Source organism: Podarcis tiliguerta (genome assembly GCF_965153285.1).
Source record: "Podarcis tiliguerta genome assembly, chromosome: 8".
NCBI classification, from domain to species: Eukaryota; Metazoa; Chordata; class Lepidosauria; order Squamata; family Lacertidae; genus Podarcis; species Podarcis tiliguerta.
The window spans coordinates 75,970,392-75,979,069 of NC_139541.1; the positions used below are offsets into that span (position 1 = coordinate 75,970,392).

The window sequence follows — 8,678 nt, forward strand, 5'->3', positions numbered from 1 at the left end:
AATTTCTCCCCACAATTTTATTTAAGTTGACAACCCTGGCTACAATCTCCCCCCTCCAAGTTGACAACCCTGGCTCATCGCCCTCCCCCCTTCCAGCTTGGCGCTAAACCAGCCTCAGACGCGCGGAGACATTTGGCAGCACCTCGTAAGCAAAAAGAGCTTCGCTTCGGCGCCGCTCTAAATGGCTGGCTAATACTAGCTCGGGTGGGGATCCCAGAATAAACAACCGGCCCTTCGCTGCCCCGTGAGCGCCGCTGCACTGCTTTTGCATGCGCACCAGCAAACCGATCCTCCGCGCGTCTACTCGGAAGTAAACCAGACGGCGACGGCTCTCCCCCTCTCCTCTCGCGCAGGAGCGCGGTGGTTCCCAACTTTCCGGTGCAACGTCTACTCAGAAGTAAGCCTTACTTTAACCCCACGGGGCAGGAGTGCCAACTTGGCCCCGGGGCCGTGGGTGCCATGCAGCGTGCATGACCCTGGCACCGAAATTTGTGGGTGCCCGGTCCCCTTCATGGGGAATTTTGTGGGCGATGGCGCCAGGGTCCCAGGGAGTTGGCACCTATGCCACGAGGATGACTCCCGGGTAAAGAGGGCTGGGATTGCACGTGTGGATTCTCGCAGCTGGCAAACGAGGCGGCGGCTCTCCAAGCTCCGCCTCCGCGGCTGTTCAGCAACTGGGATCGCGGCGAAACTGCCGACCGCGGCGGGGTCCGCCCGAAACGCGGCCCGGGCGCTCTCCTTACCTCCCGGCAGCAGCAGCAGCAACAGCAGCAGCGGCCTCTGGCTCCCAGACGTCCCGCCGACCCTGCTAACTCTGGCTCCTCGCCTGCCCAGCGGGGCTTTTGTTCGACCAGGAAGTGAAAGTGAAAGTAGCTCCTGATTGTAAGCGCAGGATTCCAGGAAGAGAGGAGAGTTCCCGGCAGCGCCACCCGCGTCCTCCCTTTCTGAGTTTTTATCTGCCTTCGAGCACGGATCTGGGTGTTTCTGAACTGTTGCCAGTTATGTATGCCCTTTTATGGACGCTGTTTTGTATTATTTTATTAATACTATTGCCTAGCGCCAGTTTGTTGTGGACTTTGGCTAGAACAATAAACTTTTGAACTTCATATATGCCTAGCTTTTGTGGGATTTTAATGTTGTGAGGGTTTTTTTTTGGGGGGGGGAGTAGTAGTCTGTATAATGCCGGAGTCCTAATTCCTGGGCTCCTAGACCCACAGCAAGGGCTAAAATCTGGTATGAACTAGCCAGGCCATCTTCTTGGTGACTTACTGGGGAAACTGTACGCCAGCTCCCTCGGCCATTAAGCGAGATGAGCGCCGCAACCCCAGAGTTGTCCGTGACTGGACCTAATAGTCACGGGTCCCTTTACCTTTACCTATAACAAAGGGAAGTAGCTTTGTGCCAAATGGGTGCTCCTCACCTGGCTGGTAGGGGCAGCAGAGTCATGTGTGAGAGCTGGAAGCAGCCTTCAGGCAGAAGCCAGGTAAAGGAGAGCCATGCTTGATTTCTGTTGTCAGGGTGGGTGGGCGTGTATGCAAATAGCTAAATATGCAAATAGGGGTGGTGCTGTGGTCTAAACCACCGCAACCCCAGAGTTGGCCATGACTGGACCTAATGGTCAGGGGTCCCTTTACCTTTAGTAGTCTGTATAATGCCTGAGTCCTAATTCCTGGGCTCCTAGACCCACAGCAAGGGTTAAAATCCGTTGCAGGGATTCAAACTGCCGACCTTCTGATCAGCAAGCTCAAGAGGCTCAGTGGTTTAGACCACAGCGCCCCCTGTACTTTACTAGTACAGTTCCCTATTACCCCTACTTGCTACTATAATTCTATGTATAAATACTATAATTCTATATATAAATACTATAATTCTATATATAAATATTATAATTCTTACAGTTTCTAAAATGTCAACCAGAAGTTACATGAGTGGAGCTCAAAAGAGGAAGAAGCAGATAGCTGGAGAAGAGCTTAGCAAATTACCAAAATTAGATAGCTTCTTTACAAAGACAAATAAGGGGCCTGATGAACCCAAAGCTTATACCACTGTGAATCAGTCATGTGATATTCGTCCCATTCCTGATACAGAACCTGGTACATCTAGTTCTATAGAATCTGCTTCAATGACTGAAGCAAGAAATATTCAGATTGACCGAGCAGAGAGTAGCCCAAGCACAGAAGATTCAACATCAAAATACAAACAGAATGATGTTGGGCTATGGGGTGATTTAAGCAAAGATGACATAGTACACTGGGTAGAAAAAGGTCCATCAGAGTGTCAGCACTCAGATGGTTCATTTGAAAAGTCTTTTGCAAGAAGAAGAAGAAGAAGAGTTTGGATTTGATATCCCGCCTTTCACTCCCTTTAAGGAGTCTCAAAGCGGCTAACATTCTCCTTTCCCTTCCTCCCCCACAACACTCTGTGAGGTGAGTGGGGCTGAGAGACTGTGACTGGCCCAAGGTCACCCAGCAGCTGCATGTGGAGGAGCGGAGACGCGAACCTGGTTACCCAGATTACGTGACTACCGCTCTTAACCACTACACCACACTGGCTCTCTTGCAAGCCAAGACAGATATTGTTCAAAGAGCTTTTTCTATCCCAAACAGGCTTATGGTGAAAAATACTACAGAGAACGGTTAGTATATTCACCAGAAACTGGTTGTGTATACTGTTTTGTGTGCAAACCCTTTTCAAATTCTTCCACACCGTTATCATCAGATGGATTTCTGATTGGCACAACACCTATTTAGTTTAGTTCTGAAGACCATAGAAAAACTTAATATCTTACAAGAAGAAAAAGTGGCTCAACAATTGATTGTCAACTAGCAGAACAGATACATAATGAACGGCAATACTGGAAACATGTTCTTGAACGAGTTGTGGCAGTCATAATAACTCTGGCAGAGCGTGATTTACCTTTCAGAGGAAATATTTGGTTCTCCCCACAATAGCAATTACCTTGGATTACTTATTGCAAAATTTGATCCCTTTCCTGTTGTTGTTGTTGTTGTTGTTGTTGTTGTTGTTGTTGTTGTTGTTTAGCCGTCAGGGTCTTTTCTAGGGAGTCTTCTCTTCTCATGAGGTGGCCAAAGTATTGGAGCTTCAGCTTCAGGATCTGTCCTTCCAGTGAGCACTCAGAGCTGATTTCCTTCAGAATGGACAGGTTTGATCTTCTTGCAGTCCATGGGACTCTCAAGAGTCTCCTCCAGCACCATAATTCAAAAGCATCAATTCTTTGGCAATCAACCTTCTTTATGGTCCAGCTTTCACTTCCACACATCACTACTGGGAAAAGCATAGCTTTATGCAGATCCTTTTCTAGCAAACCATATAAAAGAATTTTGAAATAGAGGATCAGGTGTCACATCCTAGCTTTCTAAAACAATACGTGATGAATTTATCCAAATGATGGCATTTAAAGTAAGAGAATCAATTATGGATGATTTTAAAACTGCAGGCTACTTCAGTTTTTCTGTAGATTCCATTCCAGACCTGTCCCATGTTGATCAGCTCACTGTTATTGTAAGGTATGTCTCACCAGATGATAGGCTCCCTATCTAACATTTTCTAACCTTCCTAGAGATGGGTAGCCACACAGGGGAAAGTATAATAATAATAATAATAATAATAATAATAATAATAATAATAATATGTTATTTGTACCCTGCCCTCCCCAGCCGGAGCTGGGCTCAGAGCGGCTAATATCATATAAATAACACAGTATACAAGGTATGGCTAAGATGGGATTTGAAGAACAGGTAAATGACAAATTGCCTGATGTTGATTACAAGAAAAGCAGAAGAAGATCATTCTAGAAGGAGACATATAGGTGAAGGTGAAGGTGAAGCTTCAGAGAACCTTGAGCCAAGAGACAAGTTCAGAATCAAAGCATTTATACCTGTGATGGATGCATTGGAATCAAATCTGGCACAAAGGGCATCAGTATACAATGATGCTGCAAAAAAGTTTTCATTCTGAACAAAATTAGATGCTACAGAAGAAGAGATTCATGAAGAAGTTAATGCTTTAAGCCAAACATATATTGAAGATGTGGACTCTCCTTGTTGGAGAACTCAAGCGAAATATCAAAGTAGATGAAAAAAATAGAGGAATAAAAGTAAGAAGTAAGGAATTTAAATTGAAAGCATTTGCTGATGATTTAGTAATTACAGTAGAAGATCCAATTACGTAGCTTGAACAGGTTATATACAAGATACAAGAGTTTGGACAAGTTGCTAGTTTCAAACTCAATAAAAATAAGATGAAATTATTAGTTAAAAATACCCCAGAACAGGATAAAGAAAAATTCAACAAGAAATAGCCATAAATATACATAAAAAAGTGAAATAGTTAGGGATATGGTTAATACCAAGGAATATTAATATATATAAAGACAATTATTTTAAAAATTGGAAAGAAATAAAAAGGAAATTATAAATTTGGATAGAATGAACCTATCACTATTAGGAAGGATATCAGTTATCAAGATGAATGTATTGCCAAAAATGTTGTTTTTATTCCACTCAATTACAGTGATAAGTAATATAGTATGTTTAAAAGGATGTTTCAAAATTTATACTGCAGGGCAAGAAGCCGAGAATAAAATATAAACTATTAACAAATATAAAAGAGGAGGCTTTTCACTGCCAGACCTGAAATTAGACTATGAAGCCTCATGCATTTGTTGGATTCGAGAATGGATCAAATTAAAACATTTATTAGATCTCGAAGCGTAGGATAATAGATTTGGTTGGCATGCCTACTTATGGTATGCAAAAGCCAGAATACATCAAAGTTTCTGAAATCATAGACTAAGGAAAGCGATAAAGTATAAAAGATTATTGGAACAAAAAACACCATGGTGGCTTTCCCCTATAGAGGCAATATCAAGGAAAAAATAAAAAATGGACACTGAATGGGCCACGTATAGAGAGTTGTTAATTGAATCAGAAAATCAATTAAAATTGAAAGAATTTAATGCAATTAGAGAGAAAGTAACAGATTGGTTGCAATACTTTCAGCTAAATGAAACATTTAAGATTGAGAAAAAGAAAGGATTTCAGTACAAAATCTCAACTTTTCCGAGAGAAATGATAGAAAATGATAGAAAATTAATTTCCAAAATGTGCAATCTGTTGCTAGAATGGGAAGCAACAGATGAAGATGTTAAATCAGTCATGATCAAAGGAGCACAAGATGTGGGACCCACAGCAGCACCCGCGTCCCTACTTAATACATACTTAATACTTAATATGTTAATACTTCTATTAAGCTAGCTCAAATGTCACAAATTGGTATGTGAACTTGAGTTTTCCAGAACATTTGGTAATTGAGGGTGAACTTGGCTGACATACAGTGGTACCTTGATTGACGAACTTGATCCGTTCCGGAAGTGCGTAAATAAACCAAACTGTACTTAAACCAAGGCGTGCTCTGCCATAGCAGCGGGGGACTCAGTTTCCAAATGGAACACACTCAACATGTTCTGCTTCCAAGGCAAACTTCACAAACCAAAACACCTACTTCCAGGTTTGCAGCATTCTTGGTCCACGTTGTTCATAAACTAAGCTGTTCTTAAACCAAGGTACCACTGTATCTGGAATACAGTGAGCATCTCTAAAATCCTGGTGCCCCCCCCCCCATACAATTCGTATTATTCAAAGAGTGAACTCCTATTCACGTAGAGGAAGCCTAAAAGGCCATTAACTGTTAATAAATCGTCCCTTAAAAATCAAATTGCCCCTCTGTGTGGCGTGTGCCCCACGTCGGGAACCACGGCTTTAAACAAAGGGCGAATGAGGGGAGACGTGCTAGAAGTTTGCAAAATTACGCATGGCATGGAGATAGAGACACGTTTTCACCCTCTCTCATAACGCCAGAACTCGTGGACATCCCAACGAAGCTGAATCTTGGAAGATTAAAAGGAAATGCTTCTTCGAGCAGCGCATAGATAAACTGTGGAACTCACTGCCACGGGAGGCAAGGACGGCCACCGATTTGGATATGGCTTTAAACGAGGACGCGACCACGTAGAAGGAGACCAAAGGCGGCAAAATGCTCCTGAATCCCAGCTGCCTGGAACTGTTCCATCTCCTGAGAACAGGATGCTGCATCCAGACTCATGGGCGCCGCCGCCAACAATGCGCCGCTTCCTGGCCAAGGGGGCGGGTTGGGCGGGAACGTGAGATTGGCCTGTCTGTGCGGCGAGATAGCGGAGGACCGAAAGTGAAAGCAGGCACCCGGCTGCCTCTTTCCTGCCAAGGCAAGCGATTCCAGGAAATCAGCGCTTCTCACGCCCGGCTCGACATAGATCTCCCTGGCAACCGTGAAGAGGAGGAAGAACCCTCCCGTCTGCAGACAAAAACAGGGACTTTTTCTGAATTCCCCTTGCAGCACTTTGATCCCAAACCGAATAAATTCCTGCGCAAAATGACTCGTTTGTGTGCGTTGCCCCGGGCGTGGGGAGGGGGGGTCGAGTGGTTATTCGTTTTAATTCTATTTTCTTTTCCCCCCCTCCACGGTGGGGGAAAGGCACTTGTGAGATTTTTCTGCCTCAGGGGCCAAATGAACTTGATTGGCCTTTGGTCTGAGTGGTGGAAACAGTGGCGTAGCGTGGGTTGTCAGCACCGGGGGCAAGGCAAGTAATTTGCACCCCCTAACCCGTGGATTTGCGCCCCCTAACCCCCCTTAATACTTTTATTAAGCTAGCCCAAATGTGACAAATTGGTATGTGAACTTGAGTTTTCCAGAACATTTGGTAATTGAACGTGGCTGACATACAGTGGTACCTTGGTTGACGAACTTGATCCGTTCCGGAAGTCCGTTCTTAAACCAAAGCATTCTTAAACCAAGGCGTGCTTTGCCATAGCAGTGGGGGTCTCAGTTTACAAATGGAACACACTTAACATGTTCTGCTTCCAAGGCAAAGTTCACAAACCAAAACACCTACTTCCAGGTTTGCAGCATTCTTAATCCATGTTGTTCATAAACGAAGCTGTCCTTAAACCAAGATACCACTGTATCTGGAATACCTAAGTCAACAGTGCCATTTCCCCACAAAAAATGGCTCAAAAACGGCTCAACAACTTTTCTGTCGGGCTTTTCAGTTTGAAATATGTCAACCTTATCAGATGTGGGGTCTGCAGGTTCCCCCCTCCCTGACTGGTGTTTTATTTGTGGGTGTATCCTGCAATGTGCTCTCTACACTGTAAGAGTGCATTAGTGACAGATATGTTCTGCTCTGCTTCCTAGTGCTTCCACATTATTGCTGCTTGGAGGAGCTATAGCGCAACAAAAGTGGGACAAAAATAAACCACAGCAATGATTATATCTATTGCTGGATATATTACCCACATATGGCCAGTAATTGGCGCTTCCTGGTTTCAACGCTTATTGTAGCTTTGAATCTTTATATATTTATCCGTATAGTGAGGGCATCCTCATATAGCCAACTTATAATGAGGACTTGACGTGAGACGTCACTCTCTGTCAATATAGTTAGGACCACGTATCATATAGATAAGGGGTTGTCCCTCGCTTTGTTATTTAATGAGAATTTGGCCAACTGTCAGGCGCCTGCCTAGTTTGACAAATTATCATGCCCGAGACATGAAATGTATTTGGCTCAGCCACAAGGACTGCCTACGCCTTGAACCCTCCATGAACGTTGCTCTGTGCCCACAGGAGAGATAAGGCGCACACCTGCACCCACTCCCAGGCCCCATTGGAGGAGGACAGCTGCTGATCTTCACAGCACTTACAGCCTAGAAGAGTATAAGGCGACCACGTTTGGTGCAGACCAACAAGATCTCATAATGGGAGAAAATGCCAGTACTGTGGTACCTCGGATTACGTACTTAATTCGTTCCTGCGGTCCGTTCTTAACCTGAAGTACCACTTTAGCTAATGGGGCCTCCCGCTGCTGCCCTATTTCTGTTCTCATCCTGATTTTGTTCTGTGGTAACTTCTCTCTCTTACATCATGGATGTTGGCAAACTGAATTTAAAAAGGCGAAATAATATCAGAATTGGAGCTGTCAGGGATGCACAAGGGAAACTGTGCTTTAATGCTCAGGAACTTGGCAAAGTCATTTTTCATCTTATGAATTTTTATATTATGGACATATGGTCTGTATTATTTTATTAATACTAATACAAGTTAGTCGTGGCCTTTGGCTAGAACAAGAAACTTATGAGCTAAAGAACAGTTTGCTCTGCTGTGCACAAGCCCTATGTCTTACCCTCCCACTTTGCTGCTCCTGATATAACTCTTCTTCGCCTTGGTGCAGAAACTCCTCCTCACCTTTTGCAGATTGGGAGTCAACTCTGGCCCATTGCATGTGAAATTTGAGACTTTCTATCAGGCCAGGGTTTCTCCAGCAGAGTCTGTGCTTCTGACTGGAAAACAGGTGCTGGGGCCTATAAGTAGGATTTGGGGCACACGGCTGTTACAAAAAGCAAATTCAGATAGCATGACATTTTCATGAATATTGTACATCTTGTACTATACCAGGGTGGTATAGTGGTTAAGAGTGTTGGACAAGGACCTGAGAGACCAGGGTTCAAATCCCCACATGACCACAACACTTGGGTGATGACCATGGGGCATTCAAAGCCTCCCACAGCCTAACCAACCTCACAGGGCTGTTGTGGAGATTCAGTGAGGTGTATGCCACCTTG

General features: G+C 44.3%; 1 protein-coding gene and 1 long non-coding RNA gene across 2 annotated transcripts in view; one reads left to right on the plus strand and one right to left on the minus strand.

The window, feature by feature from the left end:
• LOC310684332 (guanylate-binding protein 3-like) overlaps nucleotides 1–1,079 on the minus strand; it is a 31,759-nt gene extending 30,680 nt beyond the window's left edge. The window contains exon 1 of the mRNA XM_083455310.1: nucleotides 744–1,079. The gene's annotated coding sequence lies outside the window, so the exon portion shown is untranslated. The remainder of the gene's footprint in view (nucleotides 1–743) is intronic.
• Nucleotides 127–1,104, plus strand: LOC310684926. The gene is made up of 2 exons (XR_014514973.1): nucleotides 127–397; nucleotides 622–1,104. It is a non-coding gene; the product is annotated as an uncharacterized lncRNA (long non-coding RNA).
• The last annotated feature ends 7,574 nt before the right edge of the window (nucleotides 1,105–8,678 follow it).